General features: G+C 42.5%; 1 protein-coding gene across 4 annotated transcripts in view; it reads left to right on the forward strand.

Moving 5' to 3' along the window:
- The window catches only part of NEDD4L (NEDD4 like E3 ubiquitin protein ligase), a 340,490-nt gene that overhangs the window by 136,767 nt on the left and 179,990 nt on the right, over window positions 1–23,733 (forward strand). Inside the window, exon 1 of one of the 4 annotated variants that reach the window (XM_041739419.1) lies at window positions 1,260–1,425. The exons of the other annotated variants lie outside the window; for them this stretch is intronic. The gene's annotated coding sequence lies outside the window, so the exon portion shown is untranslated. Of the gene's footprint in view, window positions 1–1,259; window positions 1,426–23,733 lie in introns of those variants that run through there. 4 annotated transcript variants of the gene reach the window in all.

Raw genomic sequence — 23,733 nt, forward strand, 5'->3', positions numbered from 1 at the left:
CCAGTAAGCCCCTTCTAGAAGGATGGGTTGACGATGGTGTGGGGCCCATGACTGCAATATGCAAGAGTCACCACCAGATGGTGATGACAGCTTCTTGGCCCCGGCGGGACTCTGGGACTCCCCCTCCCATCGAAGGTCTCTATAAGCCCAGCTCCGAAGAGGGTACTCGGGCCATTGTCATCCCTATGAGAGACTAGTATACTAACCAGCCCCTGAATTCATATGAAGAAATCATTGCCTTTGAAAAGGAAGTATTAAAGAAAAAGACTTCTGGCTCAGTTAAGTGCTTTTCTCCCCCCATCAACATTCTCAACTCTCAGAAGTGGGCACGTGAATGTTTTTGGCCCTGTAGCGTGGAATGTTACAAGGAATTTGGGTCAGAAACCTCCTCTAACTCTGGCTGCAAGTTGGTACACCTGCCAGGGTGTGGACTTTGGGGCCCCATGATCTAGCTTTTGCCCCTCGGATGCCAAAATGATTTTTACCTTGACCCCCCCCCAACCTGTTGGAGATGTTGGTTAGAATAGAGAGTGGGAGAAACATCTGCTGTTGGATGTGTATGTGGATCAGCTTTTACATCAAGGGTTGGTAAAAGGGGTGATTAGTTGAGGACAGTATGATCAGAGCCACAAGCTTTTGGGAGGGTACGTGAATGTGGACGGGGCCACAGGCCCATGGACTGGGATCAGTTTCTCCCCGCAGGGATCTCGTTCCTCACGTGCTCATTCCACATAGAGGAGGGCAACTGAGCAATTACTGAAAGACCAGTATCCAGAAGGATTTCTTCATTTCCTTGAGTGTCCTTCCTTTCAACAGCGGCATGAATGTTTTAAGGGGAAATGCCATTGATTTTCAAAAAAGGGACATTCTGTGTGCCTTCGGGTTCCTAAGGTCCCGGGGTCACCTCGGCCAGGCCAGATGTGTGCGTTTCTCATAGGCCAGCTGGCTGTCAGCCTTCCTGATGGGTGTTCTGCTGCGGGGGCAGCGTCGTGGGACCGGGTCTTCTGTCTCTTGAAGCCACCGAGTTGGTCCTGTAGTCATTGGTTCTGCTGCCTCAGATGAGCGGCTTCCCCTCTTCCCCACATTTGAATTTGCTCCTGATTTGATCGAGGCGCAGGCATCAGCAGCAGCTTCCAGCCCAGACAGGCTCCGGCACAGCACCAGCCAGTAGGGCTCAGGGTGCCTGGGGTGGGTGGCCGTGCCTGGAGCCCCACCTGGGCGGTAGCCCCACCTGGGCCGTAGCGGCTGCGGAGCCCTCCCCTGGAAACACCTCCCGCCCAGGCTGCTGATCACCTGTCAACGGGGGGGAGCGAGCGGCAGAGACCGGGATTTCTCCTCCCTGCTGCTGTTGTCAGGGGAAACAGACAACCATCTGCATCTACACTGGCCTCTCCCCGACTCTCTCCTCTTCCTGCCCAGAATCCGGTAAGTGCCACAAAGGGCTTCGCTTTCCCTGCTTAATGGCAGGAGAACATTCTCTTTATAATGGATCTGTTAGCTTTGATCTAAATTATGTCAGAATTGGGGGAATTATCTGATCTTTTTTTTTTCCTTTTGTGCCAATTCAACACGCTTGGCATGATTCAGAAACCAAAATCTGTACAGTGAAATATTTTAATTACGTGTTTAACCTATGTCATCCTGGTTTGAGACCTGTTTTTTTTTTCCCAATGCTCTGAAAAACTATTACAGATAGCGCTCTTCCGCCCCCCACACCCTTTTATGAATAAATTACTGCATTTGTCATGACTGTGTTCCTGAAATGTCAAAAATAGACACAGTGAAGGGATCTGTCGTGCAGAGTTCGGAAATTTGGTACAAAAACTCCAGGTGAAATGAGGATAGGTCTTTTATCTAAAATGTTTTCTTGTTAGACTTCATTGTTAAGTTTAATTTAAACGTAGCAAATGCTGTCAGATAGGTCATGGTGGGACAGGCGTGCCTCTTCATTGTTGTAGATTGACCTCCTCGCACACCTCCCTTGTTTTATAACCTTTACAGGAAATGCTTGAGGATGAGTCACATGACTCCTAACTTTAGTTTTCCACTTGTCTTCACGCAGATTAAATGATTTTGCTCTTCTGTGGATGGATATCCTCTTAGGAACTTTGCAGAATTGTGAATCAGGTGACTGATCATCTTTCCCCCACATTTTCCGGGCTCCAGGCAGATAGACTTGTATTCCCCTTAAGAGAAAATAAAAAGCCAGCACTTCCATTTTCTGGACTCTTAAGTTAGAGTCCTCACGTGAAAGGCTGTTGCAAATATCTACAGAAATCAATCTCCATGAATCCGCTGTCTGTCCATCTCAGATGAATCTTACTAGCAAGAATTAGTGTGGTTCTGGTGTTTTTGTTTTTCTTTTTACTTCGGTCACAAAAATGCTTTATGGCAAATATCTAATTGGAGGGAAATTGAATTATGTAATACCAGAATAAAAAAGCAGGGCAATGCTTGCTCTTTTTGGGTGGGTCCATAGCAACAAGGAAGTGTGGGGCTGCCTGCACCCGAGGGTGGCCGAGGAGCTGGTGCTCATCTGAGCTGGGGAGGACGGTGTGCGTGGAGGAAGCCTGACCCCGTGCAGCCACTTGCAGTGTGTCAGGAAGAACACTTGTCAGAAGTCTTCAAAACCGTGGCTGTTTGTAATGTGTGAAATTGAACTTCTGACCCTGTTTGCTTGATGATGGCTTGTGGTTTTGCGTGAGAATTGAGGGCTGCTGGGTCCCTGGAGGTGGGAGAAAAGGCAGAGAGCAGCTTCGTGAACAGGGAAATGCCGTCCTCCTCCTGTGTGGCTCCTAATCGTGGAGTCGAAACCATCGCCTTAAAAGGAGATGTTTCGACCAAGAAATGGAAAATTGGAGAGACAAACTCTGCACACCTTAGCTGTTTATAATTCCTTACCTGGAAACTGCCTTGCATATGAGGTGACACCTACACCTCCTAAGGGGTAGGGAAGAAGAAAATAAACCCTAAAGAATTAGCTGCGGCTCTGGGTGGAGAACACTCTGGAAGAAAAGAAAAAAGTGCCCCCACCCCACGCCCAGTCCTCGCCAGATGCCCCTGTTTGGTTCTGGGCCTTCTGTGCCATTGAGGTGCCCTTCTCCTGAAATGACCCAAATGCTGTGTTTGGCAACAAGAGGCTGGGACTTTATCTAAATGCATTTTTTCAGCTTGTGAACTCTCATTCTTTGCCAAGAAGCCTGAGCTCCTGGTTAATGATCTTTAATGTAAATGATCCTATGCCGTGATTAACGTTTAGCTTGGTTAGTACCACACAGGCTGAACTCCCTGGTCCTCCCCTGTGGTTTATTCTCTGCCAGCCATCTGCCCACCTGTAGAAACTGGGCACAGCCAGTTCTCTCGTTATGTGTGCTCTTTCCCTGGGGGTGGCTGGCTGGCAGGGGGGTGGTGGGGTGTGCAGATTTGGTGTGAGCCAGATGGGGTGGAAGCAGAGATACTCAGTGGAAGGCAGCAGCTGCAGAGGGCTCCTGAAACCCAGAGATCCATCTAGAAGAGCTCTGGTGCTGAGCCTGCTTCCTTTCTTTCTTTCTTTCTTTCTTTCTTTCTTTCTTTCTTTCTTTCTTTCTTTCTTTCTTTCTTTCTTTCTTTCTTTCTTTTTTTCTTTTCCTTTTCTTTTTCTTTTCTTTTTTCTTTTCTTTTCTTTTCTTTTCTTTTCTTTTCTTTTCTTTTCTTTTCTGCCTGTGTTCGAGAGGGCTGCTCACACTCTCCTTCGGGTGGTGGTGATGATGTTGGGTGAGCAACATCTCCCAGTCCAGGAGCCGATGGCCTGGGTCTCTAAGCCACCTTGGCAACCACCTGCTCTCCTCACCTTCTTTCCAAAAGGACATCAGTGGACTTCCCCTCCTGAAGGGTAGAGGCCTTGGCATGGCCTTGCGGCCAGAGGCTGGATAGAGTTAACTGTTGTCTCCTAACCTAAATACATTGTGGTGGTGAGTTGTACACGTTCACATTGTACACCAAGGAGAAGATAAGGAATAGCTTCCATGACCACAGAAATGAGGGATGTGTTGATGGTTTTTAAGAAACGGCTTTCACAACCAGTAATTTTTAAAAAAAGCCAGTGGCAACCAAACCTGTAGTCTCTAAAGAACTTACTGGTCCTATTTCACTGTTGATGATAGAAGTATTTCTCTCCTCCCCACCCCCAAATGAAGCTGAGTGACTTGTCGGGAGCCTCGGGACCTTAGCCTGAGGCATTTATGAGGCACACACTTAAATTAGCTCTTTCTTCTTTCATTGGCCTTAATCTTCTTTTAGGGAATGGGGTCTGTTTTAATCGCTGGTGGCAAAATGACCCTCGGGCGGTGTGCCCATGGTCCTCTGAGGTGGAATGTGGGTAGGTTGGGTGGCACCCAGTGGTCATGAGTTGTCCGTTTTGGCTTCTTTCCCAGACCAAGTGCTTTGTGCTTGGTTGGTTCGGCTGCTGCGTGTAGAATCTGATGTTTACTTTAGAATCCTGGGATGGAACAAATTAAGAATGATTTCTAACCCCAATTCCTTGTTTCTGGGGAATTATCAAGTCTATACATTGTATTTATTTCTTGTTTTAAAAAGTACTAACTCAATAATGGAAGGAAAACCTTAATTTTGCCTCTTCAGTCATTCATGGTGATAATGTTTTCTGAGACAATATGGGTAGAGATATGGACTGGGTAAAGGATTTTTTTTAAATGTTATTTAATCTCTATTGAAATAATATTGTATTTATTTATAGATCTCATGAATTCGTTTAAGGCAAAGGTTCTCAACCAGGGACAGTTTTATCTCCTCCCTCCCAGGGGGCATTTGGCAATGTCTGGAGACATTTTTGACTGTCTTTTAGTGGGAACAGGCCAGGGATGCTGCTTGGCCTTTCACAGTGCACAGGATGACCCTCCACCATGAAGAAGTGTCTAACCAAAGTGTCAGTAGTTCCGACAGAATCCTTGCTATAAATACAGGACATACAAAATTTAAAATGTCACCAAAAATCTGAAATCTCTGGATAGCCTCTCCATGAATGAGTTAAAGGTAGTTTTTTGTTTGTTGTTGTTTTGCAAAAGTGCTCAATGGGGCCTGGTAGAATTAACAAATTAATGGAGCATGTGGTTTATATAACAGAGCTTCGAGATAGTAAAATGTCTCTTAAGTTCAGATTACGGGCAAAGGCTCTTATTTGAATGTAGTTTATCTAGTAGTGACTAGATAGTTTGCTAAGCACCATCGGCCTGAGCGGAGGATTTCTGATTCCTGTTCACCTGTCAGGAGAAGCTCCCCGTGTGTGGAATTGCACCTCGGCAGCTGGTGGGGAGACCTGGTTGTGTGCGTGCCTCAGAGGCCTTCCGTGACCCAGACAGGGGCAGGTGGCTCTCTTGCTAACCCCACTGTGCTGTTGGCAACCAACATGAGAAGAAATTGTTGAATTTTCAACACAGAAGGGGATTAAAAAAAAAAAAAGATTTTGTTTATTTATCCATGAGAGGGACAGAGAGAAGCAGAGACACAGGCAGAGGGAAAAGCAGGCTCCCCGAAGGGAGCCCAATGCGGGACTCCATCCCGGGACCCCAGGATCACGACCTGAGCCAAAGGCAGACACTCAACCGCTGAGCCACCCAGGCGCCCCAGGAGGGGATTTCAGAATCCATTTAGTCTAATACCTTCTCCTTTGAGACCAACTCAAGCCCAGAAATGTGGGCTTTCCTTTTCTAATAATTCTGACGTGGTTTCTTCCCTCCCTGTTTCAGTTCTTAGGGCAGTTTGTGCGGAAGCACTTAATGCATTCACCTCCAGTTAATCCTGTGCTCACCTCCCCCACATGAGCTGTCATCCTGCCTTGCTCTCTGAAATCTTTCAGGTTAACTTTCTATCCTTTTTTCCTTCTGACTTCTTCATTGGATCGAATTAACTTTGGGGATGGGGCAGTGGCTGACATGCCTTTGGGGCCCGGCAGTCCCCACAGAAGCATTTTGTATTTTTCTGACTCCAGGAGTTGGCCTGAGTTAATGATACAAAAGCCTAGCATGACTGGCCCAGCCTTGGTATCTGAACCTGACTTCCACATTGGTGTTCCTGATACCATAACTCACTTTTCACACCTGGAAATTCATTACCTATTCGACAGGTTCTTTAAGAGGATGGTCACTGGAGCTCTAGATCAAGGTTGGTCTGTGGAAGAGCTGATTCTTGATGACGTTTCATCCAATATTTGCATTTCTCTGCCTCTGAGAAGCATCGTTTTAGTCCTTTATGCTTGTATTTATCATATTTGCTGAAATAACCTTCCCGGGCAGTGAATTTGAAATTGTGGGAAGATCAAAGTTGCATCCTGGAACAGGGAAAGGACGTTAGGGGACAAACAGGAAGTCTGAATAAAGCAGGGATTTCAGTTAATGATAATGTATCAACCTTGATTCATTAATTGTAACAAATGTACCAAACTAATGTAAAATTTAATAATGGGGGAAACCAGATTATGTGGTATATGGGCGCTCCCTGTACTATCTCTGGGATAATTCTGTAAGTCTAAGCTGTTCTCTTAAAAAGGTCTAATTTTTTTTTTTAACTACCATTTTATTAAAGGACATGGTAGTAAATGTTAGTGATTTTTTTTTCTTCTTTGGAATAGGCTGCCGCAGAGCTGAATTCCTTGTTTACCTCTCAGCTTTCTGCTCAGGATAGCCATGAAGTACCTCTTTCCAAAATGCACCCAAATCGGTTTGAGCAATTTCAAGCCATGTTACGTGATGTTAATTGCCTGCCATCGCACTGACTCATTTCTAGGTGGTATATTTAAAAGACCAGACAGAAATTTCAGGTTAAAAAGTTACATCAACAGAAAGTGTATTTGTAGGTGCCAATTGAAACACTGTCGGCTGGGAATGCTACCAGCAATGTGCTAGTTGGACAATGGGACGTGTCCCTTTTTTTTGCTGGGCCTCCAAAGGCATCTGGGTGACAGATGTCACTGTGCAGCCTGGTGTAATTCAATGCCTCTGAAACTGGAATAAGGAACGGTGGTTCCTGCGTTCATAAAGATACAAAATATACATGGGGGCCTATTTGATAAGCCACTAAAAGTGTCAAACATGTATATATTCGGTCGGGAATGAAAATCGGCATGCATATTTTAAAGTTGGACCTGCAGACTTGCAGTTGCTGGTGGTGCCCTGAGGCTCCTGGCCCCCACCACCCTCCTCTGCTGGTGTGGGTACTGGACGTGAAACCAAGGGACCTGGACAGAGGAGAGCTTGGGATTGAACCAGTTTGAGCCAATTACCTTAGTTTAGCAGTGTACTAGTCATCAGAAATTTTGTTGTGAAAACAGAATGAGGTCATACAAAATGTATTTGAATACGGTAAAGTCTGTACAGATGTGGAATATGTTACATTGTAGTAGGGGGTCAGCCAACCATCCCTTCTCTCCTTGCCTACCTGCACGGTACATTTTATATTAAGAACCTTGACATTCACCTTGGACTAAGGTCAGCTTTGCTGCCCAGCTGTGTGCTTTCTTGCATTCTCCCCTGGTTTGCATGTGTGTTAACATTAAAGTTTCCTTGAAGAGTCGATTTTAAAAAAATTATTCAAGTGTATACAAAAACAGGAGGAAATGGCATGATGGCCAACAGTATCATGAAATCCCATCACCCAGCTTACGCAGTTACTAGCATTTTGCCACTTACTGCTATTGGATACAGTTTAATGTTTCTTTACAATTCTTTTTACCTTGCGGTATATCCCATTAGGGATGTACAATAAAAACACATTTTAAAGTCAAGTGAGATGATGTTTCTGTATATGATTACAGCGCCAACTTGATATATTGTTAGTTTTTGTTCCTTTGTTTTTTCACAATTTTCTTACTATCAGTATATAGAGAATTTCCTCACATATTTTTACATCTGTGCAGTACACCCCAATATGAATGTATTAGAATTTATTCAGTTAATCCCCTACTGATGGACATTAGGGTTATTCCCAGACTTGTCCATTGTTTTTCAGTAGATAGCCTTGTGCACACATCATTTTGTATTTTTGTCTAGGCATTCCAGTGGGGATAAAGGGATAAGATGAAAGAGGCAAGTAAATTCTTCCAGTCTTGTCTGGGTAGAAGTACAACCGCTTGGGAAGCTCACATTCCCTCAAGCTCTGGTCTTCTCTTCAACACCTGACTTAGGAGGTGTAGCTCTTCAGACTATCAGCCTCCCCTTCTGCCCCAGGTTTTTAAAGCTGGAAAGATACCTTAGAGATGGGCTCGTTCTTCTGGTGTTAACAGATGAGGGGCTGGAGACCCCGGGAAGTGAGAGGAGAGCATGAGCCCAGCTCCCCTGTGCCCTGCCCAGCAGTGAGTTGATGGCCTTTCTGTTAAACTCTTGCTCTGCCCATCACTAGCCAGGTGGTATGGTCCGTGGACCAGCAGCATCACCTGGGCGCTTGTTAGACGTGTGGAATCTTGGACGCTGCCCAGATGTGTACTGAGTTCGTCTGCTTCTTGCTGGGCTCCCAGGTAACTCATGCACAGTCCAATTTGGGGGTGCTGGTCTGGTGGCCTACTTCAGGAGGGGACACAGCTGTGTTTTATCAACAGGGACAGTGCAGGCTCCTTCTCAGCAAATATGTTCTGCTCCACGCCAGCCCTTCTCAGCCTTTCTCACAGAGGGTGAGAATTAGTCTCCAGGGCTAAGGTCCTTTCTGGGTGGTGCTGCCCTCTACATTTCCTTCATGCACAGCCTTCATCCTTCTGGATTTCTCTCTTACATCATGTATCACATGTTGGGCAAGGACCTTTGCTTTTATTTCATGACTCTGTGTGAATTGGGGTGTTTTAATTTTTTAAGTTTATTGCGCATTTTAAAAAAATCAATGTTAAGGGCTTTAAAAAGCTTGCTAGTGGTGGTGCATTACCACCACGGAAGAGCTCCCTCCTCATCATCGTCATAGTCATCATCATTTGCATTATTATTGGTTTCTTTGCTGCTGCTGTGGAGTGTGTGTGTGTGTGTGTGTGTGTGTGTGTGTAACTGATAATATTAGGCCTCAATGCATACTTTAAATAAAAACCTAATTGGAAATTACTCCTTAAATTATCCACAAACTGAGTTGGCAGCTAAAGTGACTACATTTTGAAATCATTAGCATAATAAAAATAAAATCTTTTACTGCTGGATTCAGGGTTCCCAGTGTCTCTTACAGTTCAGTGCTGGAAGGTCAGTTTCTGGAAAGAGGAAGTGATGGTCTAGGTGCAGTGCTGAGGTTTAGACCATTGGAGGAAAGACTTTTGTTTAACATGGAGTGTTGGTAAATGTACAAGAATAAGAAGTTTACTTTTAAAGGCAGCTTTTTATACTAAGAAAGCAGATGATCTTTTTTTTTTTTTTTTGTAAACTATGTTAGCTGTACCCAAATTAGCGTGTGTTAAAATTAACTATGACTGGTAAAAAACATTTTTCAAATTCTTTTTACTTTTTATATAATTACATGAAATTCTCCTTTTGGTAGTTGATCTCTCAGATAAATTAAGTCCTGCCAGACTGTCTGAGAAGACACATAGTGAATCAGACCCTAAAAACTTGTTGCGTTTGAAAAATAACAACTATGTACTGCAATTTATAAGGGCGTAATTGATTAAAGAATTTTTTTCCAGTACTTTAAAATTTGTACTAGGAAATCTTAGCCTGGTTTAAGTGAATCCAGTTCAAATCAGCTGCTGTGAAAAAGCCATTGTTTCTAGCCGCAGAAAGTAACCAGAAGGACTCTAAATAAAAATTCAGCCTTTTTTGAGTTGGAAGTCTGAATTGACCTTATTATGAGATTTGTCATGGCATCCCTCTGCACATTACTTTTTAGGCACTCATACATTTGCAAAATAAGGATGATTTAGGTCTTTACAAATAAGCATTTATTTTGCTTTTGGTGTCTACATGACAAGTGCTTATGTGGAATTCAGAGAATTAAGTCCCCTAAACGTCAAGATGCTCACAGTCTCATAGAAACCTTAAAATTTCCACTGGGCAGGGATCCATGGGGTCGTTCCAGCCAAGAGAATGGGTAGGCATCTGGATAGATAAAAATGACTCTTGGAACTTTACAGATATTTAATGTTATGTTGACTGGTGATGGGTCATGATACTTGGGTATTGCATCTGGTTTTCTTTTTTTTTTTTTTTTTGCATCTGTTTTTGAGCTTTAATTAGTCTTTTTAAAAAATTTAGAATTTCCAAAGCATTTGTAGCAGTATACATCCATTACATGAAAGGTTTCATAAATGTTGTACATCTTTCTGAGAGTCACATGTAAAAGTGTAAGAGGAAGAAGGTGCTAAAACACTGGAAAAAAAGGATCGAATGGCTTGTGAGATGAAATGAAACCGTCCAACTCTGGAATCTGACAATACAATGAAAAAAGAAAAGAAAAAGAAAACATAAAAGGGAAGGAGAGGAACTCAGCATTGTATTGAGCAGAATGTGTGTCAGGTGCAAATATCCAATAGGCTATGAGTGCCTCAACACAAGATTTGAGTTGCAGGCTAAACTAATTGATGAACATCACTTGATGGAGAATCACAAGATGTTCTAAGATGGTCTTCGTAGTCAATAATATAAGTCAATTAGAGGTATCCACATTTATTGTGGCCTATTTGTGTTTCCTGCTATTATATTTAGACCCCTGGTCCTCTTAATGGTAGTGAACTAATGTGGTTTTACGGTCACCAGCTCCTAGCTGGTACTTAAACATCATGGGTCAGTAGGAATGTGAGCAGTAGAGCACTGAGCTAATACCCCTCATAATCTGTTGTGCTCACAAAGGGCCAAAGGACTAACAGAGATGAAAGAAAGATAAATATAGTCACCTGGCAAAAATATTTGGCCTTTCTCAAAATTATGGAAGTTATATTTAGGAGAAATGTTTTTGGTAAAAATACTTGAAAGTTTGTTTTATAATCATAAGTAGCTTGGGCTGTTTTGACTGAAGTGATTTGTCAATTGGGATTTGTCAATTGGGAGAGGGAAACAAGATGATTTAAGTTAATTGGTAGAGAATAAGAATAGAAACCATGTAGGCAGGAGAATCGTGAAATTTCAAGGCTATTCATTAGTCATTAGTTGAAGGCTTATGAGACAAGGTGGAAACCACCAGTAGTTAGGAAAGGAGAGAAAGGGATTGTGACAAAAGGGCCCCTCCCCTTCCACGGTATTCAGGCAGCGGTGGTTCTAGTTCAGCCAGAGACCCCTTTACTCCCTTTTCTACCTGCTTTGCTGCCGCCAAGCTGAACTGCCCAGGACCCCTGGATGTTTGATGCTCTCCTCCCCGGCCATTCTCCAAGCTGTAGCCCTGGTGAGGGGGTGTGGGGAGGGGAGGGAGAGGGGGAGGCCAGGGGGATGCGCAGAGCACCCTGCTTACCTGGTGAGGTTGTGCCCAGACAGCAACCTCCCCACCAGGAGGCCTCCCTCGGGCCTCCCAGTCCTTACGCTGCAGTAAGGCGGCTCTGCGACCCACTCGGGTTGCTCCCCATGTGTGGAGTGCAGGACCCTCCCAGACTTCCAGCCTGCATGCAGGCCGATCATCATCACGGCAGGTCTCCTCCTGGACGACCCCAGGCGCCACTGCCTCCTCCAGCCTGAGGTCTGGCATTCTGGCTGAAATCTATGGGAGAAACCATGAAGTGGAGAGAGACAGAAGATGGGAGGCAAGGGGAGCGATCACACCACTGGAGCCACGGCACAGTGACTGGCGAGGCCAGGTGGCCATGTGACTGGGGTCCAGGTGGGTTCCACGACCCATGTGACCTGCATCCCCACCTGGGCACCCCTACCCGGCACGGCAGCATGATGGGAAGTGGGGGTGATGTGCAAATACTGGCCCCCCACCTCTCCTTACACAGAAGAAGCTTCTTTGGGGCACCAGGGGCCTCCTGGCCTTTGCCTGATGAGACCCGCCTCCCTCCTTCCTCTTTGAGCCTTAGCTTATAGTCATTTGCTAGGAATGAGAAGAGTTAGACAAATTTCCACCAGCAAGTGAGATTTAAGTACTTCAAATGATAAAATGAGAATCTTTGGCCCCACCAGTTTTTTTTTAAGACTTTATTTGAGAGAGTGAGTAGGGGCAGAGGGAGAAGGAGACTCCCGGCTGAGCAGGGAAGGGGGGCCCACCTCCTAGATCTCCATCCCAGGACCCTGGGATCACGACCCAAGACAAAGGCAGTCACCTAACCGACTGAGCTACCCAGATGTTCTGCAACCCCCAACCAGATGATTTCTTTTCTTTTTTCTTTTTTAAAGATTTTATTTTTTCATGACAGACACACAGAGAGAGGCAGAGACAGAGGCAGAGAGAGAAGCAGGCTCCATGCAGGGAGCCCGACATGGGACTCAATCCCAGGTCTCCAGGATCATGCCCTGGGCTGAAGGCGGCACCAAACTGCTGGGCCATCAGGGCTGCCCCAGATGATTTCTTAACCACAACAAGTAGCTGCTTGCCACTGAACCTTGGAAACAAGTTATTTAATTTTGACAGATGAAAAGCCATGCATGAGGGGGAAAAAACCCAGCAAACCAAATACCCCTTAGTAAAGATTTTTCTGGGAAATTGGGAACAATTTGTTTATAAGTACTGGGCCTTGAATATGAACTGGGACTCCTAGGTCTGGAGTAGTAACTACCCCCTGAAGAAGGGAATCAGGCAGTGAGGTGATATACATGAATGCCAGGTGTAGGGGACATGGTCTCCAGGACTGTTTTTTCTGGGGAAGTAGGAACTTTGGAAGGTACTTGGGTTGCCAGTCTAGTGCAGAACCAGCCGGAAGATTCTAAGGGACCTGAGAGCTCGGGGCCTCTGAATCTTAATCCACCTTTGTAACATCTCTATGACTTAGTAGCAGCAGTGCCCATGCCCACCTTCCAGTAATGTTCTTGGGGTGCACTCACACACATGACCCTCTGCACCTGGCACATGCACTAGTGTCTGACCTTTGAGTGTTGATCAGGATCTGCAGGTTACTTAAACAGGATGTTCGTGTAGGGTGCAATTGTGGTCCTTGCCTGCAAGCAGTGCTTGTAACCCAAAGAGAAGGGGGATGTATTTTGTCACTGGCTTAGAGACCCTTGAGAACATGAAATGGCTCCTACCTCTGAATGATTCCTGTTTACTAATAGGAATGGGGGGTTTACTAATGGGGGTTTACTAATAACCTCTTACTTACTGGGATCACTGGGGAAAACATTCAGTAACAAAGTAAAAATTAAATGTAGAAAATGTTCATTTCTTTTTGGTTTCGGAAAGGACTGAGGGTAGCAACCCAACTGGAAGTATGTGCTTTAACCAACAGATAAATTATTAGCACGTCGGTTGTTTACACATGAGTCAGAGCTTCTAAAATTTGTTCCCATAAGTAGGTTGAGCCTCCTTCTCTGCCTGTTGTCATAGGGTCTAAAAATGGAAACCTGAGTCCAGACCTTTCCAGATCATAAAAATAATTCTGAATTAGTAGAGCATAAATGAATGTGATTTTATCTGAGTGTCATCTTCAATTTCCCCAGGCCAGGTTGGGACCTTGTAAGTCTTCTAAAGTTCCCTGTAGTGAGGATTACGGAAATAGCAGCTTTGCTTCTGGCCTCAGATACTTTTCTAATTAGGTCAGAGCCACTCATCCTGGGATACGCAGACCCTCTTTCTGTCCCTTCGGCATCAATTTTTAGGAGTTGCTGTCTGAAGCAATCACACAGACGAGGTTGCTTCTTGTATGGCACATTGCTGAACCTGGAAACGGAGTGGGTTCTGGATGATGAGTTCATCTGATTACCTGGGAAGGTTTACATCCACCTGTCCCGAAGATGCATCTCAAAGGCATCAGGCCACATTCTTACATTGGTAAGTTTACCATCGTGACCTAACAGTCCATTTTTGTTGGTGCAGAATCTGTGGTGCCCTAGATTTGGAACACTGTTCTGATTACAGATAGAAGTTTTACTATTAGGCTTGAATGTATACTGACTGTGGCATTTATTCTGGTGGTGATTTTTTTTTAACCTACATATGAATCCAGTCACTTTTCCAGAATGTGTGACGTGCGAGGTGGAAACCTGACAACGCAATAAGATAGACTTTTGTTGAGACTTGGCCTGTACTAAGGAAGTGAAGACTCCTCTTCCTCCTGTCTCTGCTGGTTTATTAATCCTCTGCTCTTAGCATGCCAACTAGTAGATTAGTTCTAATGCTTAATTATATTGTGGCTCTTTAAAATTTCATTTTAGATATTTTTCTTTCTTGTTCTTTATTTTTTTAAAAAAGTATAAGTATTGTGGATTACTTCAAAAGGGAATATCCCCTAGAATAGGAAAGTTACCTTCATTATTAAAGCAGAAGGAAAATGAAGAGATTGAGTATGTATCATAAGAAATTAGAAAAAGAACATCTTAAAAAGCTAGGAAGGAGAAATGAGATACCAGAGGTAAAAGTTTAATTAAGCAGAAAACCTTAAAGAATAAGTAAACCCAGTAACTAGTTATTTGAAAGGGCCAATAAAATAAACTCTCATCACCCTGAGGAAAAGGGAGAGCAAACATAGGTAATAGGAATGAGGAGAGATACAGGAGGGCTTTGTAGGAAAGCACTACATGTAGCCCCCTGGCAACACACATTAGAAAAACACAGGGATGATTTCTTAGTAAGCTACAAATTACCAAAATCGATCCCAGAAGCATTGAAAACTTGGAAAAAAAAGCCCGCAATTAATATAGAAGTGATAGGAAAGGTGATTGAAAAAGCCACCAGGGCTCCATGGGTTGCCAGTTGAGTTTAAATCTAACCTTTAAAAAAACAGAAAATGTGTTATTTATAGTATTTGGGGATGTAGCAAATCCGAAAAGGTTTAAGGTTCATTTTCTAAAACCAGCATAATTTTAATACCTGATACATTTTAAAGAAGAAAGTACAGACCAATGTTATTTATGAAAGTAAATGGAAAAATGGAAAAATCCAAATTCATTAACAGACTCTTGAGTACATCAAAAGGCTAATGCACTATAATCAATAGTTTATTCCTTTGGGGTAAATACCTACTAATGCAATTGCTGGATCATGGGGTAGCTCTGTTTTCAACTGTTGGCCTCCATACTGTTTTCCGAGTGCTATACCAGCTTGCATTCCCACCTTGCATTCCCACCAGCAGTGTGAGAGGGTCCCTCTTCTGTGCATCCTTGCCAACATCTGTCATTTCCCGAGTTGTTCATTCTAGCCATTCTGACTGGTGTGAGGTGGTACCTCATTGTAGTTTTGATTTGTATTTCCCTGATGATGAGTGATGTTGAGCATCTTTTCATGTGTCTTTTGGCCATTTGTATGTCTTCTTTGGAAAAAATATCTGTTTGTGTGTCTCCGCCCATTTCTTGATTGGATTATTCTTTGGGTGTTGAGTTTGATAAATTCTTTATCAAGATCTTGGTTCAAACGTAGGTCTTGGATACTAGCCCTTTAGCTGATATATCATTTGCAAATACCTTCTCCCATTCTGTAGGTTGTCTTTTGGTTTTGTTGACTGTTTCCTTTGCCCTGCAAAAGCTTTTTATCTTGATCAAGTCCCAGTGGTTCATTTTTGCCTTTGTTTCCCTTGCCTTTAGAGACATGTCTAGCAACAACTGGCTGCAGCTGAGGTCACTGAGGTTCCTGCCTGTGTTGGCTTCTAGGATTTTGATTGGTTCCTGTATCTACCTTTAGGACTTTCATTGATTATGAGTTTATCTTTGTGTATGGTGTAAGAGAATGGTCTAGTTTCATTCTTCTGCATGTGGCTGTCCAATTTTCCCAACACCATATATTGAAGAGACTGTCTTTTTTTCCTTTGGATATTCTTTACTGCTCTGTCAAAGTTTAGTGGACCATAGAGTTGAGGGCCCATTTCTGGGTTCTCTATTCTGCTCCATTGATCTGTGTGTCTGTTTTTGTGCCAGTCCCACAGTGTCTTGATGATCACAGCTTTGTAGTAGAGCTTGAAGTCCAGCATTGTGATGACACCACCAGCTTTGGTTTTCTTTTTCAGCTTTCCTTTGGCTATTTGAGGTCTTTTCTGGTTCCACGCAACTTTTAGGATTATTTCTTCCAGCCCTGTGAAAAAAGTTGATGCTACTTTGATAGGGATTGCACTGAATGTGTAGATTGCTCTGGGTAGCATAGACATTTTAACAATATTTGCTCTTCCAATCCATCAACATGGAACATTTTCCCATTTCTTTGTGTCTTCCTCCATTTCTTTCAATCAGTCTTCTATAGTTTTCTGAGTACAGATCCTTTGCCTCTTTGATCAGGCTTATTTCTAGGTATCTTATGGTGTTCGGCGCAATTGTAAAGGGGCTCAACTTCTTAATTTCTCTTTCTTCTGTCTCATTGTTAGTGTATAGAAATGCAACTGATTCCTCTGCATTGATTTTTATATCCTGCCACTTTGCCAAATTCCTGTATGAGTTCTAGCAATTTTGGGGTGGAGGCTTGGGTTTTCCACACAGAGTATCATGTTGTCTGTGAAGAGTGAGAGTTTGACTTCTTCTTTGCCAGTTTGGATGCCTTTTGTTTCTTTTTGTTGTCTGATTACCGAGGCTAGGACTTCCAGTGCTATGTTGAATAACAGTGGTGAGAGTGGACATCCCTGCCGTGTCCCTGACCTTAGGGGAAAAGCTCTTTTTTTCCGCATAGAGCATGATACTCACTGTGGACTTTTCATATATAGCTTTTATGATACTGAGGTATGTTCCCTCTATCCCTACACGGTAAGGAGTTTTAATCAAGAAAGGATGCTGTACATTGTCATATGCTTTATCTATTGAGAGGATCCTGTGTAGTGATCCGAAGGGGCACTTGCACCCCAATTTTATAGCAGCAATGTCCACAATAGCCAAACTTTGGAAAGAGCCCAGATGTTCACTGGCAGATGAATGGATAAAGAAGATGTGGCATATACACACAGTGGACTGTTAGCCATCAAAACAGATGAAATCTTGCCATTTGCACTGATGTGGATGGACCTTGAGGATATTATGCTAAGTGAAATAAATCAGAGAAAGACAATTATATGATTTCACTGATGTGGAATTTAGGAAACAAAACAGGATCATAGGGGAAGAGAGTGAAAAGTGAAACAAGATGAAATCAGAGAGGGAGACAAACTGTAAGAAACTCTTAATCATAGAAACAAACTGAGGGTCACTGGAGGGGGGGGGATAGGGTAACTGGGTGATGAAGGTTAAGGAGGGCACATGATGTAATGAGTGCTGGGTGTTATGTAAGACTGATGTATCACTGAGCTCTAGCTCTGAAACTAATAATACACTATATGTTAATTGAATTTAAATTTAAAAAATAGTTTGTTCCAGTAATAACTAGGGTGACTATTAGGACTTTTATCACCATCATCCGTTATTGTACCTCAATACAGTAGAGGAGAAAAGTTGAGGAGCAGCTTAAGAGAGCCTGAAAGCCATATTTGATCAAGTTAAGAAGCCATTCTTAGTATAACACAATCTAAAAAAGCAAAATAGGAATAAAAACAAATTAGCTAAACATAAAAAGGCTATATGTTACAATTTAACAAAAACACCTCCATAACAAATGTTTCCTGAAGAGGTAAAATACTAAAACTGTTTCAATTGTAATTAAGAATTTTCCAATGATGTCTGCTTTTACAGTTGTTTATCATTGTCTTAAAGGTTCTACTGAATGTAATAAGACAATGAAGTGTTTGTATGTCTAGAAAACTTAAGAATCCCTAGTTTTAAAAAATGTGTATGTGTGTATGTATATATAAAATCAATAGGAAAAATTGCCAAAGTAACTGGATAAAAAAATAAGTCTAGAAGTGATCCATTTCTGTTTTGAAAATGAGCACCCAGAAATGCAATTCCAAGTACTCCTCTTCTCAATAGCAGCAAATGACCTAGGAAAACATTGAACAAGTATGGGACTTGTATCCTTTTTAGAGATTCTGAAATAGAAACATGCAACACATCAAATTCATGTATTTATTACAGTGCCACTTAGAATTTCCAACGCAGTGGGTTTTTCCTTTTTCTTTTTGAACTGAATAATCGTGAAGAGTAAATGCATAATACTCGAGAAGAGCTCAGACAAATACAGAAAAAAAAAAAAAACCACTGATCACAATGTGCTGAGAAAGTCTTTGGATCAAATCAATGCGGTATTGACACAGGATAACATAAGTAGTTCAGTGGAACAGAATATGTTATGTTTAAGTAGGAGAGTGGGGATCCCTGGGTGGCGCAGCGGTTTAGCGCCTGCCTTTGGCCCAGGGCGTGATCCTGGAGACCTGGGATGGAGTCCCACGTCGGGCTCCCAGTGCATGGAGCCTGCTTCTCTCTCTGCCTCTCTCTCTCTCTCTCTCTCTCTCTCTCTCTCTCTCTGTGACTATCATAAAAAAAATTAAAAAGTAGGAGAGTGTAAGATATAATAAGATGAGTAGTTCCTACTGTTGAGAAAAGAATACATTATTTAATGGGTGGTACTGCCATAACCTTTGTTCATTTTCCTTTGGGTTGTTAATTTTTCATTGCCATGACCATCTCTTTAAGGGGGGAGGGTAGATAAAGATAAATCTATATCTTACATTATAATCAGAAGTAAATCCTAGAAACTGCAAAAACTTACACAAGAAGTTCAAATTTATAAGAAAATGTAAGAAAGCACTTGTAATCATCTTGGAGTGAAGGAGAATTATGAAATTCTTAAGTAGGATTTGATGCCCACAAGCTTGACACATCAGGGGAGAGGTGTTTATCTTATGTATGACAGGAAAGGGGTTACTGCCTCTAAGATTAATAACTTACAAATTGGCAGGAAAAACATAACTCCAGGAGGAAAATGGACCAAGAATATGCAATTCATAGAAAGCAAATGCAGACAGCCGGCAAACCTATGAAAAAGAAGTCACATTTGCTGAAGAATGCAGATTAAAACCACAATGAGCCATTACTTCAAACCCATCAGCCTGGTAAAAATAGAGGAGAGTAACACTTGCTAGCAAGAAGATGTGAATCTCTTTGGAAAGCAGACTGGCAATGCATATTAAACTAAAAATTAATATACCTTTCTAAGCAGCCCTTCTCCTGGATTTCTGTCTTCTAGAAATAAAAGTGTACACAAAGTCCTATGTATTTGGATGTTTATTGTAGCATCATAGCGGCAAAATATTGAAAATACAAATGCTCATTGCTTGAAAAGTGGCTGACTTATAGGATATTTGTACCATGGCCCAGGATGCAGCCACTACACAGAATTAGAGCTATGTTACTGTTGGCTTGGGGTGGGCGTGGGTTTCTGTGAGAAATTGCTGCATGAGAAGCAAGGTTAGAAAGTGTATAATACCCAGTTGTGAAGACCAGTTCTTCCTCTATTTGCCCTAGTGCATAAATGGGGGTGGAGGGGCAGCATGGAGAAGCAGATGAAAACTCTGGTTCTCTAAGTTTAGAGAGAGGAATGGAGGTTGAAATGGATGATGGGAGAGGCGGGGGAGAGGAGGCCACTGGCCTCCTCTCCTGGCTCAAATGTGAAAACCCATCCATGGTTAGGTGTCCACTACATCCCATATCCCGCCCCCCCCCCCCCCCCGCCCTGTGGAGAGGAACCTGCAGAGCACTATGCTTTAAGTTAAAAATCCTGGTTGCCTTGTTTTTTTTTAGATCTTTCTCTTTCTTTCTCATGGCAGCCAGTATTTGTTTTGACACCCCGGTGCCCTCTCAGATTTTTTTTGAGAGTATTTCTATATATATTTAAAATTATTTTTCATTCCCAACACCGGTGTTCCCTTGGCATGCGTGTGCCCCTTCTTCCACAGAGCTGTTTTTAACGCCCCCCCCCCCCCCAGTTTGGTGATTCTTCTTTGTCTGCTGGCCTTTAGATTTGTGACTCCTGCTTGCCCTTTCTCATCAGAGCAGCCTGTCGCTGGTAGTTGTCAGGTTGGGGCCACGTGGGGCTTGGTGGCCTTGTAGGTGTGACTATCCTCTGTTCCCCCTGCCCATCTTCTGTCTGGATTTCTTGTCACAGGACCTTGCTGCTTGCACCTGCATGAAAATGGTAGCCACAGGAAGAGCTAGAGGACATGAGGTTTCCTGATTAATCAATCATCCTGATTGTTGCCCCCCCCCCCCAATCCCCCTGCCCCGGATATCTCCAGCCCATTGTGTCCTTGGATTCTTTCTGGTGCCTAGAGAACACTTCCACCCATACAGCAGCTCTCCGCTGCCTACTGGGAGGCTCTGGTTTTGTTCTTCAGCCCATCTGACCCATCCCATTAATGCTCAAGTGACGATAGCCTTCCTACTTCCCTAGGACTCTTAGGGATGGGATGTTTAGTCTCTGTGGAAAAAGAGTGGTAGAAATGTGCCCTCAGGGGCATCTGAATATAAACTTCTGTTACCTTCTCATCTGTGGAGCAGAGATAATAAATACTCGTGCTTATCTCCAAGGGGTACAGTGAAGAGCAGAGTCAGTGATGCTCTTAGGGCTTAGAATAGCACCTGGCCTGTCGTACAGAAAGAGTTCCATGAAAGTTGCTATTTTTAAAAAAATCGAGACTACACCGAATAAACTAGATAGCAACATGCTTTTTCCTCCCAGTTGATATGTCAGGATGTCTTCTGAACCGTGTTTTAAATGCTCTGTGGTGTTTGTATCTATGTGCAGGTGTTTCTGTAGATAAATTCCTATAATTGACTTACTGGATGAAAGGACATCACTGACATGATGTTCATAGGTCCAAGGGCCTTGCCCTTCCAAGTATCACACTAGTGTCCACCCAATGGTTGATGAGATGTCAGGTTTTCCCGTGGTGAGCATTACTTCATATCATCCATCTTTTAGTCTTGGCCATTAGGAAGGATGTAAAAGTGTCTCGTTTCCTATCTTTAATCAGTGAAGTTAAATGTCTCTTCATATATTTCCTTTTCTTCTTTTAGCAAGTGCTAATTTGCATCCTTTGTTTATTTTCCTTTGGGTTGTTAATTTTTCATTGATTGGTAAGAGTTTTTGGAAATAGGATTTGTCTCGTTTGATTTTTTTGTATATTTTGTAGAGAAGCTTGTAATTTTAACCTTGAGCTTTTGAATGTCTCTTCTGTGGTGTCTTGGAAAGCTAACAACTATGTATCGTGTTTTATCTTTATGGTAAAAATGAGGTTTCCCCCTCCAGTTGTGAAAGCTATGCATATACAATTTTCTAAATCTGAAAAAAAGATGAAAAATTAGAAGGAAAAACAGCTACCAGCAACAGAAAGGACATCGCTCTCAATATTTCGGTATTTTCCTTTTACTTGCCTTTGGTGGAGAATGTGTATCCATGGACTGGATGTATATGGGATAAAGAGGAGAGTCCAGTTGGGGAAATTTTAGTTTGAACAGCTGGTTGGCTGGTGGCCGCTGAGTTGGGGAACCAGGTGCAGAACTAGTTTTCTTAGACCTTCAGGAGAAGATGCGAAGATGACAGTTCGAGAGAATGGAACTTCAGGACCAGGTCCGGGCTGCATAGGCCCGCCGGAGTCATTGGCATTGAGATGGTCTCCACAGCCAAAGGCAGGGGACAGGAGCATGGAGGTTGAGGCATTTCTCCTATGTGAAATTGTGTTCAGGATCCTGGGTGACACAGCCATTTCATAAATTAGGGAACTTTCTGTAAGCTGTCAGGTTATAAATGCTTGAGGCTGCCAATCATCAGGCGTTGGCTAGTGCCTCGAGCAGAGATTCACAGTATTATGTTTACAGACCGATGTTTAAAGATTCAAGACACCTTTCCCCTCCTTCATGAGACCATTTTCATTTCAGATATTTTGGCAAAATCCCTAGTGACTTGATATTATTAACCTGTGAAGCATGTAAATCACACGCTGTCCTCTTTTGTAGCTTTGGAAGAAAAAGCTAATCCAGGTTAGGAGGATTTAAGACCTTGTGAGGAAATTCAAGACTTGGTGTCATAATCCCCAAGCCTTGCCTATGTTATGTAAAGTTTTTTTTTTTTCCCTGTGTCATGTCATCCTTGTTCTGTTCACTGTGAGTCCTCCCCCTCCAAGTGTCCTAGTTTCCCCCCTCCCCCCCCACTTGTAACTGATTTTGAACAAAACAGGGAAACTTGTTTTTTTTTCCTGCCTAGTATTTGGATTCTTCATATGGTTACTCATTCTTTTAAAATAAGTGGTAATATATTTTAGCAATCAAATTTTTTTTTCTGGTTGTAAAAGAATTGGACATTGGGGAAAATATTTATAAAACAGAGGTCTACCTGTAATTGAATAGCCAGAGAAAGATGAGTGGTTGCCGTTTTATTTTCTTTTTAGTTATATGCGTAAACTGGCTTACTTATATATGTAAATGGAGATAGTTTATTTAGAATAAGTCTATAATATTGCTTGGAATGATGAGCATTTTATGATAACTTGTAATATTATTAGAAAGATGATTTTTGAAGGCTGCAGAGCACATGGTAAATTTACAATGGCTTTTAAGGAAAAAAAAAAGTTAAGATGATCTAAGTAATTGGCAAATTCTTCTAAGATTAAAACCAAAAACAAAATCTCTGAAAAGTCTTTGGAATCCTACTCTGAAGTTCAGATTTTGTGTTATTAATAAGATCTCGTTATGAATGAAATCAGCCTTTTTCCTTTTGGTTTATATTAACTTAAAATTTGCCTTTTCTATACTTCCTCTGCTTTCCATTGGCACATACTGATCCATTGTGACCCTTGGTGGTATTTCATAAGATCCCACCTCACATCCAATCCCAGTCTTCTAAGTGTAGTAAACAATATTGAGCAATTTTCTTGGTAATATGTCAGAATTGCTGGAAGCCATACAAATACACATTTAATTGTAGGCAATGCAGAAGTAAAGGATTGCCATGAATTTTAAACATTATTTTGAAATTTTAATTTGGAGAAAAGGTCCCTAAGGGAGGTAAGTGAGAACAGAAGCAGTCTTGCCTATTGGCAAACTTCTGGGAGGATGCTCCCCCTCCTGCCCCAACCCAATTCACAGGCTTCAAGGCTTCCCTTCCGTCGGGAATTCAGGAAAAGAATCCCTTCCTTTTGGGATAAGTGCATGTTGCCCACACTATGGAACTGAAGTCTCTGTCTTAAGACACCGACAGCTTCCTGTTCATCAGATCCAGAGACCTATAGTTGCTCAGCACATTCCTCCTCAACCTTTTTGTCGTCCTTGACTGTCTCAGTTCCTGGCTCCTCTTCGTTCCTCTCTGACCACTCCTTTTGTTAGGTCTTCTCCAGAAGTCTAAATTATTTAAGATTTTTTTACCTTGGAAATCTCATAGCGACTGCTTGTTGCCTTAGTGGAGATTAAAACTCACAAGCTATAAAAATGTATGCATGTAAATATGTAAAATTTAAAAACTAGACTAGGTTCTATATAGTTTTATAGCCTCTGTTCCTTAACATTCTGTTTTCCCCATGTTGTAAAATATTCTTTGAGGACATGAACGAACAGATAGCTGTAATTTAGTTTCTCTACTGTTGGTCATTTAAGGTTGTGTCTAGTTTTTTAGTTATTGTAATGAATTTATGGGTCTATCACTTGACTATATCTCTGATTATTTCCTTAGGAAAGATTCCTTGGAATGGAATTATTAAAAGGGAGAGTGTCTCTAGCCTTTTAGACTGTCTATAGGATCTCAGTTTCCTTTTCAGCCATGCCGCCTTTCTTACGCTTTCCTCATCTTTATTCTGCTGTGGCA

The sequence above is a fragment of the Vulpes lagopus genome, chromosome 24 (genome assembly GCF_018345385.1).
Source record: "Vulpes lagopus strain Blue_001 chromosome 24, ASM1834538v1, whole genome shotgun sequence".
Classification (NCBI taxonomy): Eukaryota; Metazoa; Chordata; class Mammalia; order Carnivora; family Canidae; genus Vulpes; species Vulpes lagopus.